Source organism: Carassius auratus, chromosome 50, assembly GCF_003368295.1.
Source record: "Carassius auratus strain Wakin chromosome 50, ASM336829v1, whole genome shotgun sequence".
NCBI lineage: Eukaryota > Metazoa > Chordata > Actinopteri > Cypriniformes > Cyprinidae > Carassius > Carassius auratus.
Window position 1 is genome coordinate 10,944,047 of NC_039292.1, and position 21,381 is coordinate 10,965,427.

The 21,381-nt window shown below is 34.7% G+C and overlaps 1 protein-coding gene and 1 pseudogene across 1 annotated transcript in view; one reads left to right on the forward strand and one right to left on the reverse strand.

Annotated features, from left to right (window-relative positions):
• LOC113066988 (semaphorin-7A) overlaps window positions 1–3,875 on the reverse strand; it is a 33,193-nt gene extending 29,318 nt beyond the window's left edge. Inside the window, exons 1-4 of the mRNA XM_026239160.1 lie at window positions 3,717–3,875; window positions 3,379–3,504; window positions 2,328–2,417; window positions 1,574–1,679 (exon numbers count right to left, since the gene is read on the reverse strand). The gene's annotated coding sequence lies outside the window, so the exon portion shown is untranslated. The remainder of the gene's footprint in view (window positions 1–1,573; window positions 1,680–2,327; window positions 2,418–3,378; window positions 3,505–3,716) is intronic.
• LOC113066405 (ubiquitin carboxyl-terminal hydrolase 3-like) overlaps window positions 1–21,177 on the forward strand; it is a 30,781-nt pseudogene extending 9,604 nt beyond the window's left edge.
• The last annotated feature ends 204 nt before the right edge of the window (window positions 21,178–21,381 follow it).

Consider the following 21,381-nt stretch of genomic DNA (forward strand, 5'->3'; position numbering starts at 1 on the left):
GTAGTCCATCACATCCCAGGGATCCCAATACAGAGGCACATCAAACAAAGTAAACTGGTTTCTGAGGCAACCCTCGAAAATAGTTTTCCTTGAGTTATAACAGTTTCTTGTGATAAGTACTGTAAAAGTACTCTAAACTGCCCTATAAGATTTTGCACTTTTCTTGAAGGCCCTACATTATGACCCACCTGTTTGTTTGAAGTAAAGGCAAGGACATCAAACGACCCCTTTGGTCTATTGTGTCCTTCAAAAGGGGCACCCACTGAATAACGAAAAAAGATGAGTGGGTCGTAGAAAATCATGTAATGATGGAAAATTTCCAAGGGAATCAATTACCATTATTGTGACAGAAACAGAATCGCCTCTGCAGTCTCTGTGACTTGAGCTTTTCCCATGCTAGGGACATTAATTAAGACTGCAGAAGCAGGTAGGGACCATAATAGTAGATGTGGTTAATGAAATCTTACCCTATCATTAGATGATACCCTATTATGAGTAGGAGAGAGCTTCGAGGTTCACCCAAAATAAGGTAATCTGAACAATGCTGTATTTTGTCTGTGGAAAGTACCTAATCTTGTTTGAACGCCCTCAGCTAGCAGTGATATGACTACAGTTCTCTCCCAAGGTAAAGAATTCAACCCAAACATACTGGATCCTGCACCCTTCACTAAAGTGAAGTCATCTGAAGTTTTTTTTTTTTTTTTTTGCGCACATCAGAGAATTCATTTAATAAATGTGTTTGTCTCATTTGAGGGAATATGTTTTGTTTCTGTTGTAACGTGTATTTTAAGATTTTATGCACAGATGGAGAAATCTGCTAGTAGTTAGTAATATAGATAAATATTTCATAATATAGCCTAAGTCCTTATTCCTACACCATAGCTCTCAAAACTGGTTTAAGTACTCAAATATGCCATATAAGGATACATTACAATAGTTTTGCGGTCAGTGATACCGAGTGCCGCTCGCTCTCATGAGTCTCAAATTACACGGAGCAGAAGTGTTACTGAGATTGCTGAAGGGCAACACTTTTTGATGACATAAATTTCAATATACTGACCACACAATGCTATCAAATGACATTTGAAGGCTTGAAATTCAATGCAGCATGTATGGATTACTTTTTGGTATACTTTTATGAGATTAATTCAGAGGTGGAACAACATGAGGGCGAGCAATGCAAAAACTGAATTATAAACTATACATTGAATACTACTTCTACTAAAATCAAGGGTTGGAAGAAAATATGCAGACAGTAGTATGGGCATAGGGTTCAGAAGTAATCTAAAATAAAAACACAGTCACTTGAACCAGAGCTTCACATTGGCAGTAATTTAGACATTGGAGGTAATTTATGCACTCTTAAAGGTACATTAACCAAAAACAGCCTGTTTACTTATGTCAGAGAAATGAAAAATGTTAATGTGAAACAAAATGAAATGCTTTAAATGGAAAATGTTTATCTATCTTATCAAATCATGCACTGTATAATGAAAATTTATGCAGATGCAAGTTCACTAATTTAATCATTTTGGATGTGCACTATATTGGGTTTTGAAAGATGGAAACACACCTTTGCTTGTGTAGTGTTTGTAGCTCAAGAAAGAGCTCCCCAACCCGAGTACACAGGAGGGTTAAGTCCGATTCCAGCAGAGAGAATGGGGCTTGACCTCTGAACTCTGGATGACACAATCACATTGTTACTAAATAATCACATCATTACTAAATAAAGAAGACTGATTTATGAATTATCATTCATTGACGTCATGCACTTGTATCACAGGCTAAGTGCATAGTGCATGTGTCTTTATATATATATATATATATATATATATATATATATATTTTTTTTTTTTTTTTTTTTTTTTTCCTCAACAGCAGGAAATTAATGTTTTTGTGTTACACCCTCAGATGTACGGGAAACTGGCTTTGACATACAATAAGTGTCACGGTATGCATTAGCTGTATTGGGCCACCGCCATATCCCCATCTCCAAAACCAAACAAAAATGTGATTGGCTCATCCCTTGTCTTTATTGTTCTCCACAGTGTTGATCTGCTGTGTTGAGCCAAAGAAAGGAAAAATGAGATGGCCATTCATTAGAGGAAGCTCTCGAATGATAAATCACATGATGATACACATCTTCCACTTTTCCCTTCATCTCATCTCATAGGAGTTACCCAGAGGAAATTAAGTGAGAACCTGCGTCCCATCAATACCCTCCCAAAAGAATGTGTTATGTTGACGGAAAGAGGATTTATGAGCTTTTAAACATCCGTAATAAGGTTTTTTTTAAATGTATGGATGGATGTGAACTTGGTACATACCGGAAATGTGTTCACAAGAAAACAAGATCCTACATCCTTTGTGATTTGAGGCAGCTCCGCTGAGTAGACAAATGTGTCCGGCAGCCAGAACTGTGTGAGATAACAGTAGAAAGTGATTTAGAAATGGAAATGTGTGTGTGTGTGTGTTAAAACAGTGACTAGCACAATTCATGAATGTGTAGAATTATTGTATAATAAAATGACATAAAATTACAGAGCTCTGACTGGATTTGCAGAAATCATCAACATTGGAATACTGCATATTTAATCAACTTCTGATACACACATTTGAATTATATTTGAATTATTACTCAGTGAGTCATTCACCCATGTATTACTAGAAGGCTTTTGTCTTTCCATCACATTACAAATACACAAATTATGGTTCTAATATATTAAAATGAAGTACCTCCTGAGATTTAAATTAATAATTCATGAATTTTACAACACTTTTGAATGGTCAGGGTTCTTGGTTAATGCTCACATGACGTGAAGGTAAACAAAATATTCAGCCTTATTCTGTAATGAATCATTAGTTAAATTATAATATCCAAAATGTGTAATGTAATAACAGATTTCGTAACTACATCTGTTCCACATTCTTTTAAAAGTTTTATTAATTAAGTTAGTTTATTTTCTGTCATTGTGCTCTGTTTCTTTATCTCTTCTCAAGGCCCCTCTTTGGGTAGTGTCTAACAGATATACAGCCTTGTGTGCCCTCCTTTCAGGTTCTCAAGACCTCCTCCGCTTTGGCGGAAAGAAGACTGCACTGTTTTTCTTTCTTAATCTGTGCTTTCCCAGTAAACTGCAGATTTTATTAAAGAGAATCCAAGATCTGGGCGACTGTGCCCATGAGTCACTTGCACTCACCTGCATCAACACTGATAATAAAGTAGAACAAATATACAAACTGTATTGTGTCATAGTGAATTAACACAATATTTTGTACATTTATTAAGCATTTTCCATTGGCTTACGGCCATGGTGAAGGGGATTCTTTCTCACTGTGCCTAAAAAGAACGAAAATCTGTAAGCATGGTCATAAACTTACTTGTGAACATGTAAAGACAAAATCTGGGTTCTTCTCCATCAGTCTGACCCAGCTGTGAACACACTTCCTGTTGTCTCTTCATAAGCACTGAACACATTCAACAAGACCTAACATTGCCAATGCTCCCTACAATTCAAAATGTTAGGGTTCGTAAGACTTATTTAATGTTTTTGAAAGAAGCCTCTTATGCTTACCTAGGCAGAATTTATTTGACCAAAAATACAGTAAAAATGTAATATAGTAAAATATTTTTTATTTAAATAGCCTATATTTTAAAATAGCATTTATTTCTGTGGTGCAGAGCTTGATTAATATTTTAGAAGACACGTGAGTATTACCTGAGTGGCATGTGCCACGTGTTGACTCCCCATTTTTCTGGGCAAAAAAACTTCTGGGCTAGACTTCGACCAGCAGCAAATGAACTGTATCCTATCCAAGTATCTGTCCAAATATGTGTCTATTAAGAATGAACATATCTAAGACGCATCTCTGCACTTGTAACCGGAAGTACATTGATAATAACAATCAGCTGTAAACGCCGAGTGCTTCGGTTAATGAACACTGGAGGACGCCATTGGTTCATGTTTCACCCAATCCAAAATATAGTACCATGATCTTCCGTCACCTGTTGCTTTCTGTATTTTTATTCAGTTTTGTTCAAAAGTTCAAGGCACAAGGTATTTGTATTCTTCAATATTCGTTAGTTTTTTCTAGTTACAGTGGATATTTATTACAAATATTTCATATCTTGGACACATAATGATATCTTGGAAACATATCGTGCCTTCATGATTTGTTTCAAATGTATTTTCTTTATGGTATTTTCTGTTTAACCTTTGCATTGTTTCACCCAGTTCAGATATTAAATGGTTCATGAAACCGAACTGAAAAACTATGATGATCAAAAAGTACAATTAGCACAAACCATCTTAACATTTAATGTGTGAAAATCGTTTGTCCTACAGTAATTTTACCCGTTAAATTGTTCAAAAGTTAAACTATGGTGTGCTTGTATTGACAAGAAACAAAGACAAAGATAAGAAATATCTTTGTCCAAATGTTTTAATTGTATTTCTAAATTGTATTTTGGTTGTAGTTGGATTTGATATAATTTCATGTACTTTGTAGCCTACTTTGTGCACTTATTTCATTAGTAGTTATTTAGGAAATATAAATGCTATTGAATTATAGCCAACTTAATTTAATATAATTGAGTATAATTTCATGTAAAGAATAGCAGTTTGTAAACTAACCCAACTTATAAAATTAATATATATTATATTATTAACTAATTGGAAAGTTAGATAATTAGTAAACTTATATAAAATTAGTAATTAGTAAGCCTTAATATAAAATATTAAATAATATTAATATATTGGACTATTTATGAATAAAGTTTATATCAGAAAACAAACAAAAAACAAAAACAAACTGCTTCTATATATTTCATTTGATTGTTTATGCTACTTTACATCACAGCAAAAGTGATAACTTTTTAGAACTTGTTTTAATCTTTGTCCTGTTTTTATTCTATTTCCAAAATGTGTTTTGGATTTCATAGAATACAAAAAGTTTAAAATATTAATTATTGTTATTTGTGACACATAAATGCTATAAAATTATATTTATAGTCTAATTTGTTATATATAATCAGATATTACTTTATGTATATAGCAAATGAAGTTTGCCGACTAAACTAATTTCAAAACCAAAGTATATCAAATTAAATTTTTAGTACTAAAAATACTAAAAAATACTACAATTTCTGCTTTTGACAGGTCAATTTAATGGCATCACAAATAAAACAACATCACAACGCAAAGATTCACTACACCAAAACAATTTTTTAAAATAAAAATTTAAATATTAAAAATAATACCTAAAAATCCACAGTGCGCATAACAAATATATGCAGTGTACAGCAAACATGTAAAATCACATTCTGCCTGCCTTCTATTCTCATTTTCCATTCTCAATATTCAGCAACTGCTGGATTTTGTTCATTTAGAGTTTTTGCTTGATGTCATTCAGAATTCAAAGCTTCAAGTTTTGGTACATTATATTTGTTAGGTTTAAAGGGTTTGCATGGGTGTTTAGTCTTATGATTGCTCAGGCAACGAGAGGTCAAAGGTCAACCTACACACAAGCTGGGGAACAATAGGCCAGTTCTGTGGTGTGTTCAGTGGGAACCGAGAGCGTGGCTCTGCACATACCCTTTCATTACTCTAATCGGTCACAATAGTAAATAAAGGGTGGGGACATCATCACTACCCATCTCAGGCCACCACATATCCATACTGAACCAGAACGTCCTCGTTGCCTCGGGCAGAAGCTGCTTTTCCCACCACGTCTGCCTGGCAATGCATGGAGACATGTCACAAGCTGGTTGACAGCAAAAAAACGCACCCTGGCAGATCATTGTATACGGTTCCTGCTGCACAAAGCACCAGGTTTGATGTCGACTGGTGGGTTATACAAATGTGGTGAATTACATACTGTATGCCAAAAAGCCTACATTTTTATTCTCCTCTCGTGTCATCAAAGGGTTTTCGGATTCTGTTGGATTAGAATGTGGTTGAAAAACAACAGATCATTGAATAAACATTTTGATCGAAATATTGCATGCAACCAGATGGTTTCTTAGCGACTAGGCCTGTGAACCAAGGACATAATCGATTATACCCATTGGTTTTCTCTTTTTGTTCTTCAGTGTTAGATCTAATGAAAAGAACAGAAGATGGGCAGTTTATTGTGGAAATTTGTAAAACAAAAATCTTTGGGGAAAATTTGTATTGAGGTGTGGTCACATCTTGAACCGTAACTGTTATTTTATATACTAAAATAGCATTCTATATAATCAAAATTATATATAAAAATAAAAAAATAAATAAAAAACATTTAACACAAACCCACCAATTCAATCAACAAATCTCAACAAATTAGAATACGGTGACATGTCAATCAGCTAATCAGCTCAAAACACCTGCAAAGGTAACAAAAACCCACCAATTCACGATCTCACAAATTAGAAAATGGTGACATGCCAATCAGCTAATAAACTTAAAAAAACAGCAAACATTTCCTGAGCTTTCAAAATGGTCTCTCAGTTTGGTTCACTAGCTACACAATCATGGGGAAGACTGCTGATCTGACAGTTGTACAGAAGACAATCATCGACTCCCTTCACAAGGAGCCACAAACATTTATTGCCAAAGAAGCTGGCTGCTCACAGAGTGCTGTATCCAAGCATGTTAACAGAAAGTTGAGTGGGAGGAAAAAATTTGGGAGAAAAAGATGCACAACCAGCTGAGAGAACCCCAGCCTTATGTCGATTATGTAAAATCGATTCAAGAATTTGAGTGAACTTCACAAGGAATGGACTGAGGCTGGGGTCAAGGCATTAAGAGCCACCACACACAGACGTGTCAAGGAAATTGCTGAACCGCAGACAACGCCAGAGGTATCTTACCTTGGCTAAGGAGAAGAACTGGACTGTTGTCCAGTGGGTCCAAAGTCTTCTTTTCAGATGAGATAAAGTTTTGTAATTCATCTGGAAACCAATGTCCCAGAGTCTGGAGGAAGGCTGGAGAAGCTCATAGCCCAAGTTGCTTGAAGTCCAGTGTTAAGTTTTCACAGTCTGTGATAATTGGGGGTGCAATTCATCTGCAGGTGTTGGTCCATTCTGTTTTTTGAAAACCACTGCAAGTCACTGCACCTGTTTACCAAGATATTTTGGAGCACTTCATGCTTCCTTGCTGACCAGCTTTTTGAAGATGCTGATTTCATATTCCAGCAGGATTTGGCACCTGCCCACACTGCCAAAAGCACCAAAAGTTGGTTAAATGACCATGGTGTTGGTGTGCTTGACTGGCCAGCAAACTCTCCAGGCCTGAACCCCATAGAGAATCTATGGGCTATCATCAAGAGGAAGATGAGAAACAAGAGACCAAAAAATGCAGAAGAGCTGTCAAAGAAAAGAAACCTGGGCTTCCATACCACCTCAGCAGTGCCACAAACTGATCACCTCCATGCCTCACCAAATTTATTGAGATGCACCTGTAGTTACTGGTTGACCAAAGGTAAAATGCTAGGAAACCATTAAGCTTTTCACCAAATTTGTGAAATTTAGTGAGAATTCATTTTGATGCAAGAGACTTCTTGTGATATGGGCTTCACCTTTCATGAACACAAAGGAGGATTCAGTAGCGAATGTGAAATATAACAATTTATGGAGAATAGTCCAATCCAGGGAGACTGCAAGAGTCAAATGAAGCATGTGCACATAAGTCACTTTAGGCAGCACATGGACACAAATGGGCACCCGTGTTCCTCCAAGACAAATCCAGAACAAATTCTGTAAGGCAGAGGTGGCAGCGTTTGAAACATGTCATACAAACTATTCTGTATACTGAAACTATGCAACAAGAAATGCTAAAAATACAGTTTCTGTATAAACATTCAGTTTCCATGACAACATTTCCGTGGATGTTTCTATCATGTAATATAGGATGAATAGTTTAGATTTTACTTGAGCACCTTAGCTTGAACACAGCTGTAATGCAGTGTGAATAATTTTCACCGTCTATTTTTTCTTTTTACAGTCTGTTTCATAACAGAGATGCAGTGCATGAGAAACTGTTCACAGAGAGATGATACTGTTTCTTATGGATGGTAGTTTACCTGTGAACACAAAATAAGGTTTTCTTTTAGTATGAAATGAATTTTGTAGGAGATTCAAATACTGTCATCATGTGGTAAAAATAATTAAATCCTGAAAAACATTTAAATTACTGAAAATGTACTCACGCTCAGGTCTTCATCAGAACAGATTTGGAGAATTTTGGCATTACTAGGTCAAAAATGGAATCCTCTGCAGTGAATGGGTGCCGTCAGAACATGAGTGCAAACAGCTGACAGAAACATCACAATAATCCACAAATAATTCACACAACTCCCCTTCAACAATTAATGTCTTATGAAGTGAAAAATCCATCATTAAGGCACTGAATTATTGCTTTCTCCAGTGAAAAAAAGGCGTCTCATCTGAATCGGGAGAGAAATATGCAAAGTTTACAAACAAAAACATTCCAAAACGGCTCTAAACAAATATTTGGGTGGATTTTGATGTGAGAGACAGCCACATGGGATGGGCTTTTTCACTGGAGAAAGCATTACTATGGATTATGGATTACAAACACATGGTTTAAATGCCATTTATTAAGTACTGCTTTTAAATAAAGAATGCCAAATAATAAAGATTCATTTTACTGCTGAATAACAGTCTCTGGTAATTGAGTCATTTGGAACAAAATCACATGAGATGAGATGAAATGAGGTAAAGTGAAATATATATATATATAAGCATGAGAAAAAAAATTTCTTTGAACTTTTAGTTGACAGTCACACCATTAAGTAATTTCGCCATTATTTTCAGCAAATGGGAGAGAATAGGCTATATATGTATGTATATATGTGTGTGTGTGTGTGTGTGTGTGTTTAAGCAGAACGTTTATGCAGAATCGCAGTTTATATTCTACGGAATTTGCATACTATTTACAGGAAGTGTCAGTCACATACGGAATATATACAGTGCATAGATTTCACTCATGAAAAACGATGTAAACTATATAATGACATGACACTGGGTATTGCAATTGATGTTATTAAAGAGACTCAGGCAACTGATTTTTGTCTTTGTTTAGAATTGCAAATTTCCTTGGATTTGCTCCACATGTATTTAAAGAGAATATTTAACTGTAACAGGTAGAAATGAAACCATTGTCTCGAGTTTTTGTAGGCCACTGGCTAGATGTAAAACCCTAGTAATCGTTAACATAACTGTAAAAAAGAGAAAAAAAGAAGAGATTTACAACCCTCATAAAAAACTAGGTGTGGACTGTTGCACACTAGTTACACATGACTCATTCAAAATAAAAAGATAACTCCCATGGTTGCTTCTATTAGTTTTGCATAACGCAGCATCATTATGATGCTTTTTATAAATTGTGATTGTTTTTTACACAGATGTAATGCATCTTTTAAACTGTGATTTTTTTTGACACAGATGTAATGCAGTGCAAAACACTTTTTACCTACTCTAGAGGCCTGCAGTCTAAATGCAGATGAAGGGACTGGATCTAAAGCCGATATGAGAGTTTATATGTACTACAATGCAGAAAAAGACAACTGTTATCCGTTCCGATACTCTGGGAGTGGCGGGAACGCAAACCGATTCATAACAGAGAAGCAGTGCATGAGGAAATGTTCACACAGAGCTGAAGCACTGTTTCCTATGGACTGTAATTATTCTACACACATTTGTCTAAATTAATGCAACATGACTGCTTTCATATATGAAATACACATTATGATTGATTGATTCAATTCAATTCAATCTATTCAATCCTGCCCATTCTGCTTAAGAAACAATGCTTGACAAGAAAATACTGCCACCGTGTGGTAGAAACAATATTTATTTATTTATTTTTCATTTCACTGTTTTTAACAGCAAGACAAGCTTGCTATCTTCCAAAAAAGCCAGGAGAATGTGTTGGTCACTATCTGCGTTATTACTACAGTCCTGAGCATCACACATGCAAGTCTTTCTACTGGACCGGCTGTGAGGGCAACGGAAACCGATTCCTCTCACTAAACATGTGCAATGCCACGTCACAATGCAGTAGGTATGTGGCTAATAGTGACTTTACCCAGAGATCTATATGGGAAAGCACATGTTAATGTGTATTTGTTTGAATAGATCAAGCCCTCGAGGACCATTCAGGTGAATCTGATGTACCAGTGTGTAAGTTAAACTTAAAAATGATGTTTTCAACACATTTTAGTTTTTTATTCAGTGAAATTAATGTGTTATTATCCCATCAGAAATTAACTTGGGTGTTGTGTTTGGTCTTATTGGTGCCATCATTTTCATTGTGGTGATTGTCTTTGCTGTCAAAAATAAGTAAGTCATTACTATATATATATAGTGTGTGTGTGTGTGTGTGTGTGTGTGTGTTTATTGTTTGTTACTGGCTTTTTTCATTTTGTTTTTCGTAAATACATTTTTAACGTGGAATTTTCTAGGCCTAGCTCAAAGAAACGTGGCAAAAAAGATGGAAAGTCAGCAGAGCAGCCTCTGAAAGAGCAGTCCATCGAGATGGGAGGGGAGAAGCACAGCCTGCCACTCTTGAAGTCTCTACCATCTCTTAAACTTAACATTTTAAAACCACAAATGTACATTAAAACTTTTGTTTGAAAAGATGTGCAGGTAAATCTGCTTGCATATCATATTTCTGTTGCTTATTTACCTATATATTTATGTATTTGGAAGTCCATTTCTAATTTGCATTGTTTTATAAGTCCTCTAAACTGGTCATATTATAATAAACATATAAATTAGAAATGTCTGTATGTGTGACACTGTTTGCCTATCGGTGCTTGGAAAATGAATCCCGGGCCAGGTATATATAATATCATAGTGAGAGAACATCAGTGGATGATGATCAAGAAGATGGTTTAAAATAAAATAAAAAATAGCATACAATTTTTAAATATATTAAACAAGCCAATTTACAGAATTAATGTTATCATATTGCTTGTCATAGTTTTATGTTTCTCTACAAAACTGATAAATAATTGCAATATTAAACACAAAATAAGTCAACATTTACAGTATTGTTATTATACTGTTAGTCATATAGGGCTTTACTTCAGAAATAATATAAAACTATACAAAATGTTGAATAATTGTTATATTATATCAAAAATGTGTATTCTTTTATTTATGTATACAAATTAAATAAATACAAGTTAACACAATATATGCTATTATATTTATATTCATAGTTTTATTCGGAGCATCTCCAATATCATGACTTGTAATTTAGTTTAGTTTTTTGTACTAATATAACTGAAAACAGAAAAATAAGAGAATAGACTCATATAATATGACGTGGAATTATAATATTCTGTAATTGTGCTTTATATAATAGTAATCCCCAAACAGAGTATTGTTATTTTACCTTCACACAGCAGTTTAACTTGCTTATTATTGTTCTGTGAATACATTTCAGGGAAATCTGTAAAAAAAAAAAAAAAATAGAGTAAAATTAAATAAAAAAACGCCACTTTACTTTCGTTTTCGTCTGTTTAAAAAAGTCACGTGAGTTTTTAATAAAAATTTTTCTTAGTGGCTTTTAATACTGTATTATTGTGATTGGCTCTGTCATTGGCTTTATATCTAGCTGTTCATTTAGGATACAGATCTGCTGGTTTACAGTGTGATTAATATTGATCTTCATATGAGAATATAAAGAAGTCTAGACAGACAGACCTCAAAATAATCCGGAAATAATGTCTGCAAACGTTTTTACAACATCAGTGTAATGTTAATAGATTCATGGCTTTAAATATGTAAGAAAGCACTGAAATACAAAGGGTCTGAAAAAGTTTTGCTACTTTTTTTTTTTTGGATTTGGTCATATGCTGGAGGTAGGAAAATATGAAGAATGGCAAGTGAGCTACTGTAGATGGTCATTATTGGCTTAGTGTGGTGCTGCTTTTACAGGGGCCAGGTTTCTGGGAAAAAAAGTTCCCAAGAACATTCGAGGAAGCTGTTAAACGTTGAACAGACATTTAACCTATTAGGTCTCATGGCGACAAACTTGTGGAAAGAAGTGCAAGATCTAGTGTGTGTTCTTATTATCATCAGAATCTGCTTGAAACGCATAGATTTCATGTCTAAATAAAAACGAGATGTAAAAAGTAGGTGTATTAGAGATGTTATGTATTGGGGTGCATGATATCAAATTTGGTTTTTATATTATGACCAGTATTATAAATAGTGGCAGATAAATACATTACCATCTAAAAGTTTGGGTCCAGAATAGATTTTCTTATGCTCCACCAAGGCTGTAAAATACAGTAAAAAAAAAAAAAAGAGAAATAAAAAGCAATGTTATAAATTATCATTTAAAAAAAATAACTTTTATATTTTAATATATTTAAAAATGTAGATTATTCCTGTGATGCAAAGCTGAATTTTCAGCATCTTGACTAAGAAACATGTATTATTATTTTCTATGAAAAGCTTGAAAAAGCTTTTATTTTTTAAGTAAACCTTTGTAACATTGTAAATGTCTTTTCTGTCACTTTTGATGAATTGTGTGCATCTTTACTTAATAAAAGTTTCTGTTTTTAAGAATATAAATAAATTGCTATTATTTATTAATGTATAATTTTATATATTTTTTAAAATCTTACCATACATACATACATATATATATATTAATGATCTGGTTTTATAAAAACAATTTTAATACAGGTTGTAGCCTATTGTATGTGTAGGCCTAGCATACAACTTTAAAATGCTCTAAAATGAAAATATTATAATTTGTCTTTTTGTTTTTTTATAACCTACTACATTGTCCTTATGTATATAACATATTACTTAATGGATTCATACCAATTGACAATGACATCAAATGAAGAAGAAAAAAAGAATGCTAGTTATACATTAATACCAATAACATCACCAGTATATTATGCATCCAAACTTATTACATAATAGGTTTTGATGATGTGTATTTTTGGTGGCACGACACGGGTGAAGATGAATTGAAATGTTAGATTACACTGCATGAACATATTACACACCCACAGGACATGAGAAATGCCCCATATCTCTTCTTTAACATAAAGTCTATTGACTTTTTAAACATTTTTTGGGGTCGTGCACAGACCAGCATTCACGAGAACCTACCGTTCCTTAGCAACGGCTAATTCGGATGCTTGTTGGTACCTCAGAGGGAAGGTGATCAAGACAATTAGAACAAAGCGCTCTCCCCCAGCAGGCCACAGCCAGAGATTACATTCACATGCGGTTAATATGCCACTTTATCTCTGCACATTACACAGCTCTTTATTATACACTAGGGTTCATGTCTTAAGTAAGTGGATCTGCTTTTATACATCTGTAAAATACTGAGTAATATATTTGTAAAATTATACAAAAATTATTATAAAAAAAATTATTTAAAAATTATTTTGAACATGATACAAATATTAAAAAGAAAGTACTTACTTAGTTGCCTACACTTTAATCCCAAGATTAGGTGTGGGTCTAGTATAGAGTTTGAAAAAATATGCTTATACTTTTTAATATTTTATTTAATGTGTATTACTTATTTTATTGTTGTTGTTGTTTTAAGCATTTTAAGCCTAAAAGAAGCACCCTATTTTACAGGTGTGGGCAAAATAGTGAAAACAAAATTTCTAATAATAATACTCCAAAAACTAAATTAATAAAAGGTATGGTTTTATACATTTTTAATACATGTTGTAGCCTATTATAATATTTTTAGCCCAGCCTCAATAATTTAATTATTTAATTATTTTTTTGTGTAGGCCTAGCATGAAAATAAATATATATATTGTCTTTTTTCTTTTTTATTGTCTATTATATTTTCCCTATACATATTATGTATAACTTATAACTTACATTTTTAAAATTACTTATTTATTTATTTATTCATTCTTTAATTTTAAGTGCACGAGAAGCTGATTATCTTACATGTGTAGGGAAAATCATAAAAAAAAAATAAAAAAAAAAACGTGGATGTTACTCATATACCGTATATTTTGCTGTTTTGTAGTTTGCCGGTCAAACAAAAGCCCATGGGTTTGCCTGTCATGTTTGAATGTGCATTGTGGAAGGTGAGTGCTTAAGTCTTAAGTAATATTTTAATGACTTAAACAGTAAATATTTCACGTAAATGATTATTTAGATGTAAATCTAATGGATCAGTTAGAATTATATATAAGCTGTGTTAATATATTAAAATGCACAAAATGAAAAATTCTCACATATTAAAATGACTTTGCATCTGTTTCCTGTGGCAGGTATGTAAACGGCCATGCCAAAAATCATTTTGAGGAGATTCAGGCACCAGGATGCTGTCAAAGGAAGCCGGAGCGAGACAAGTCAAGCGAGAAGAGTCAGCAGCACTCTGTGTGTATGGACTGTAACATCATCCCTGTGTCATCCCCATTAGTCCACTTTTTCTTTATATTTCTTTTCATAAATACTTTTAAATGGACAGAGGTTAGATGAAAGTGTTTTAAAGGGACAGTACACACAGTATTATTCAGTGAACAATGTTAAATGTTAATCTTTCATGATGCTCTTTTAGACCATCATACCAATTGTACTTGTAGTTACAGAATTTGTAGTGAATGACACAAAACTAGGGCTATGTGCAGAGGGTCAGAGAACATCTGCAGAGCTTGGAAAAGTAAGTCTGGTGTTTATCGAAGTGTATTTAACCATTCATCAATCATCATCTCATAAATACATTGTTTATTTTATTGTCTTTAAAATTATTTATTCTCTTCAGCTCTTTGTCTAATACAGACAGACAGAGGAAGAGAAAACGGTCAGACAGTTCTTCTCCTGACAGCAAGCGGAAGAAAGACGGCGTGAGTTTAACTGGATTTCAGATGTGTGTGTAAAAGACCATGGTGTGCTAAGATATGGTTCGGAATAACTTAATATGTCCATCCAGATATCTCATAATTTTTCTTTAATGTCACCACACAGGACTGCACTGTAGCACAATGTGTCACGGGCCTCCGCAACTTGGGCAACACCTGCTTCATGAATGCCATTCTCCAGTCCCTGAGGTAAGAGCTACCCTCACGACCCTGAGCCAAGGGCAGCCGGCGATGCGTAGCCTGGCAGGGTGTGGGTGGCCTGGCTGGTGGAGGTTGAAAGCCTCCTTGCGCTCTGCTAGAGTCTCTAGTATGTGTTGGCAGGTAACAGTGCCTCATTGGCCAGTGAGCTGGGTGGAGGAGAGTTGGTGGTCAGCCAGGGGAAGGATTAGGCCTTCTGCCTGTTCACCGCAGCCAACCTTACTCTGGCTGGGCTGATGGCTAAACCGCAGTGAGCAGCTCATGCCAAATATCACATAAACCATTCAGCCTGCGTTGTTACGAACTACTGAGGGCTAAAATTCATTTAACTGAAGTTACACTACCATTCAAAAGTGTATAGTCAGTAGGATTAAACAAAAACAATGCATTTATTCAGCAAGGATGCATTAAATTTATTTAATATCCACAAAAAAATCTTTTTGAAATATATGCTGTCATTCTGAACTTTATATATATTTTTAAAGAACCTGAACAAAATGTATCACGGTTTTCACAAAAATATTAAGTAGCACAACTGTTTTCAAAAGTAATCAGTAATAGTATGAAATGTTTCTTGTGCTAAATCATGCTAATGCTAATTCATGTTAGAATATGCTAGCAATGTATTTAATTGTGCTAGCAACATGTTAAAACATGCGGTAAGAACATGCCAGTGGTGGTATATAATGTTAGAAACAGGCTTGCATTGTTAAATAATGATATCAACATGCTAAACATGCTAGCAGTGTGTTGAATCATGGTATAAGTCATGTTAACAAGGTATTGATTCTAATTAGTTTTGTATGCATCATTTAAACATGCTTGTAACTTTAACATCATGCTAGCAGTGTGGTACATCATGTTAGTAGCATGTTATCAATTCATGCTATCAACATTCTTAAATATGCTAGTAATGTTAAATCATGTTAGCAACATTTTAAAACATTAGCAATGTGCTAATTCATTAGTATGTTAAAATGTTAACAAAATGCTAAATCATGCTAGCAATGTTTAAAAAGGCTAGAAACATGCTAGCATCACGTTAATCAAGCTAGAAACATTACCAACATATTAAAACATGCTAGCACTATCTAAAATAATGTTAGAGACATGCAAGTAACATGTTTAATCATGCTAGCAAGAAGCTAAAAATCGTTTGCAACTTTCTTTGTCTACTAAAAACATTCTTTTCCAAGTTATTGCAAACTTTCAGACAAGGCTTTGTTAAGCCAACATCAGAGTTTGTCATCAAACAGTATTAAAATTTTAATAATTTTAATTTTGTATATAATCTTTCATGGGTCTTTTATTGCTGAGCTGTTATCGGTTTTAAGGCCTGGGTGAGACACTAAATCTACCTAAAACAAACTTTCTATTTGTGCACTTCTGCTGGCCATGATCCATGTTAAAGGAAGCCTTGGCAAGCGCACTATAGTATTCTGGCATACTGTTGATGTTCAATTTGCATTTGGAAAGAAATACCAAACAGTCATAACTCAAAAGGATTTTGCATCATGTCTAAGACATCTTTGTTTAGTTAAACACTGGTTTCTGTTCCCTGTCTCCAGTAACAGCTAGGTGTTCAGCTGTTATTTTAAGGAGCTGCCCTCGGTGGCCTTACGAAGCGGGAAAACCGCAGGAAGGAGAATGTACCACACCAGAAGTCAGGGGACAGCAGTGTGTAAGGTCCTCTCCACCGAGTTTGAAAATGATCTCCTTTATTTGAAAGAAATCCTGTTATTTAAAAGAAGAACATACTTTAAATAGTATAAGCTCTTACTGTAACATATGCCACATAAATAAACGATAACATACCAGTCTGAATGGTTATAGTTTTTGTTCCTTATAAAAATTATTATATCTTAAGAAACATGTGAAAATGGTGATTATGAATAACATATCAATCTATATAAAACATGTGGTTGACCGTTGACGCAATCCATGTTTATCCTCACTACAACCCATATTTAATAGTCTGAGTCTTGTTGTTGTTACCTTGTTTTGTAGTTTGTCTATGATTTTTGGGGATGAAGGCGGTGTGTATATTTTGTTATCTTAAACTCACAATAATATGGTGCTTCTCTGCAATCCGTCACCCACAGAACAGGCCTGATCTATCAGTTTATAATCACTGTACAAGTGTTGCTGTGATGTCCATTAAAATGCCTGGATTTCTCTGCTCTGTTGTGCAGTTCTCTGGTCGAGGAGTTCAGGAAAACAGTCTGTTCACTTTGGCAGGGGAGTCAGACTGCCTTCAGCACAGACGCTCTCTTTTATGTCATCTGGAAAATCATGCCGAGTTTCAGGTATCATAAAAATCACACAGTTACATAATCTGTTGCGGTTTTTCCCTGGATTTGACATCCTGAGATTTTATAACATACACTAAAAATTTCACCATAATTCAGTGGAATTTGTTTCATTTTTTAAGCATTTCGAACATTTTTGGTGACATTGGTCAGTCGATATGGATTCTTTTGATGGATGAAGTTCATGCTTATATCTTAAACCAGTGCTTAAACATCTGTTTGACTATTGGTTAACGTTATCCAATAGCCTTCATGGCCTAAGTGATGTCATCTGAAAAGAAAACAGATTTTTCTTAATAAAAAAATCTAACTTTTTTTCTTCTTTAAAGTAATGTGCTGACAAATTGTTCTAAATAGTAAGAACAGTGTCTTTAAGAAAGTGTATTTTGACTTGCTATCTCATGTATTTTGCAGGGGTTACCAACAACAGGATGCTCACGAGTTCCTGCGTTACCTTCTTGACCATCTCCACTGAGAGATGCAGGGAAGCAAGAACGGGTCGCCCAGTCCCGCCCCGTCTCTGGACCAACCCAAACACGCCTCAGAGAGCAAATGCTGCATGTACGAACACATAAATTCATCATTTGTACTCCCCCGTCGACCTTTGTTTTGGACAAACAGGTCATCCTTTCCAAAACGTACGGCACTTGATGAGCAAGAACTCAATATTTTGGACCCCTCAAACAAAAACAGCATTTTTCAAAAGCGCCACAGTAATTTTTAACTGCACAACTTGTCTTCAGTGAGCTACACAGATGGTTCGGGGTAAATTTCTAATTTGAGGTCGGTCTATCTCAGCAGGCTGCCCCTCGTTTCATTTCTCCCCTGCTAGTTTAGCGAGTACGTGGGCAGCGGTGATAAAGATAACTCTTTACGGCGCACAGAGGGAAGTCTTTTTCGTACACAGACACGGCTGTTCCCACATTTGCCTGCTGCTAGAGCCAGAGCCACCCTGTTGTGTTTGTATTAATAGCTGCAGACAAGTGAGGAAGCCCCTCGGCCGAGAACTGTGAGGGTGACCTGACTGGATTTGCCGGCGTTATTGAAAAAGAAGTGCAATGTTGTGGCGTGCTCAGTGGATTGCGCTGAACAGAATGACAGGTTAATCTTGCTGTGAATAGATGGACTAGACGTGCTTTCACAATGTAGCGATGGCTGGAATTGGCTCATCGGACTTGTGTAGGCTTATTTAATAGAACGGTTTTGCCTTTTTCCAGAAATGGGACCTCCACTATCGTTACATCTGTGTTTGGTGGCGTCCTGCAGAACGAGGTGTACTGCTTGATCTGTGGCATGGAGTCTCGAAAATTTGATCCGTTCCTAGGTGAGCCATCAATTCTGTCCATCAGCTCTAAAAGCTTTGTCGTCTTCGAGCGCTACGGTTACACTAAATCTCACTCTCCTCCAGATCTCTCATTGGACATTCCCAGCCAATTCAGAATCAAGTTCACAAAAGACCAAGAGCCGGGGCCAACTTGCACTTTAAATGGTAAGAGATGTCGTTTGAAACTATTACATGGCTGCATTTGGGCTAATTTTGTTTACTAAGTCAACATGTTCTGTCTCTCAGATTGCCTTCGGAGTTTTACAGACCTCGAGGAACTCGATGAAACGGAGCTCTACATGTGTCACAGGTGCAAAAAGCGACAAAAGTCCACCAAGAAATTCTGGATCCAGCAACTGCCCAAGGTGAGAGATATTTAGGATATTGTTTTTGTTCATCTAGGTTGTAATGGTTATATGTTGTGCTGTCTCTGTACAGGTGCACTGTTTGCATCTGAAGAGGTTCCACTGGACAGCGTTTCTGAGGAAGAAGATCGACACCTATGTAGAGTTTCCCATGCGCGGCCTTGACATGAAAAGCTTCTTGCTTGAGGTGAGAGCTAACCATTTGTTCATTTTGTAACAAGTTTACTGGTAACTGAAGACAGTTTCAGTTCTTTAATTCGTTTTTAATACTTAATTAAATAACTGTGAATTGTAATTTTTATGATGCTGCTAGAAAACGCTTTTATTCAGAAACATGCTTGCATGGAATATTTGAAAATGTACCACCTAAATGTATTTTAGATTTTCTATCTTATGTTAAGTTGAAATGTTTTACATAATGTAAATCTTATGGATGATACTTAACCTGTTTGCCATGTAAATAGCCATGATGCTAACATTAATAAACTTAATAAACAAACAAACAAACTTAAATAACTGTAATATTTTATTAATTTATATAAAGTAATGTCTGTAATGTTTGATTATTTTATATAAAGTAATGAAATATTCATATTACTATTAATTGAATAACTACATATTAATATAATATTTAATAATAATTACAATTTTTAAAGATAATATTAAGTAATAATACAGTAATAATGTAATCTATATAACTCTTAATTAATATGAAATAAAATGTTATAAAAAGTATATATATATATATATATATATATATATATATATATATATATATATATATATATATATATATATATATTAAAGTATAATAAATAAAGTATAATAATAAAATGCAATATCTAATAATATAATAAAGTATTTTTACTTCAATATAGTAATTATTCAAAGAACTCCATTATATACAATTTGATTTATTATTGTATAATTTAATAATCATTTATTCCTTTTAATGTAAATATTAAGTTATTTTATACCTTTACGTATAGAGTATAGGATTAAAATAATGATATCAATATTATATAATTAAATGACATGTTTTGTTATTATATATGATATCTTGTTCAAAATTATGTAATTGTTCTCCGCATGAAAACAGCTTGCCTGACAGATGCCTGTATGATCTTGCTGCAGTAGTGGTTCATCATGGATCTAGGTAAGTAAATGCTTGCCTTGTGCCATTAATAACACTGTAACATTGCTTTTCACTTCTTTAATAGATAAAGGTTTCATTTTGGAAGTTCTTCTGTGCAGCACACATCTCATTCACTGTAAAAGCATGAAGTCGGGTTTCTTTGTCCTCCACTAGAGGGGGATGTTATATCAGTAGCCCTGGTGATCTTTCTAGTTTAATCAATACACACTAGATACAGAGAATCAGATATATACGATATTCCACCTCTGTCTTCTCCCACAGCATCGGATCGGGACATTACACAGCATACGGGCTTCACGAGGGCCGATTGTGCCACTTCAACGACAGCAGGGTCAGTCTGGTCAGTGAGGAGGCTGTGCTGAAAGCCAAGGCCTACATTCTGTTCTACACAGAGCACAGCGATCAAGAGAGTCCAGCCAAGCTTTAAGACATCCTCCGGATCAGTTGTTGGACTTTCATATGTGTGCCGTCTTCTGTCTCCCGTCCTATGCTATCCAGTTATGATTTATGTGTCACAAAACCTCAGTACAAACCGAATTGCTGCTTGATGACTTTTGGTTTCATAGACTGTCCCAGTTTTTTGCCTGCCAAGTGAACTCAAATTAACTGTAGAAACAAAATGTTTTTTTCTCTCATTGAAATTTTTCCATGGTCTGAAATGATGACAGCTGTCACGTTTCTGTGTCAGACACCGACGTCTCCAACTCACGCCAACGATCTGCTCGCTGCTCCAGGAAAAATCATTTCTGTTCAGCTCAGAAATTCATTCCTGTCCTCTGAGCCAGCCGTTCATTGATCGAGGATGATGCAGAGGTATAGTTGATCTAAAACTTGAATTCAATTGATTTTATGTGACAAAACAAGATGCAATTTGTATCACAAAGCAGTGGTTGACTCAGATCACCTCACTAATGTGAAAATGACTTTTGGAAAGAAGGGTCCATTAAAACGTTTGAACACTCTCTGTCCTTTTAGAATTAAAGGAATGCAGATTGTGGAAAAGTTGATTTGTGTGTTTATTATACTCTCAAAATTAAAACACATATATAATACTTTATTGTATTTACTGGTCCATTTATCATCTTGTATAGTTATTAATATTTTGTTGTTTTACATTGTTATTTGTTTTTATTTTTAATATGTTTATATAGTTTTTTGTTT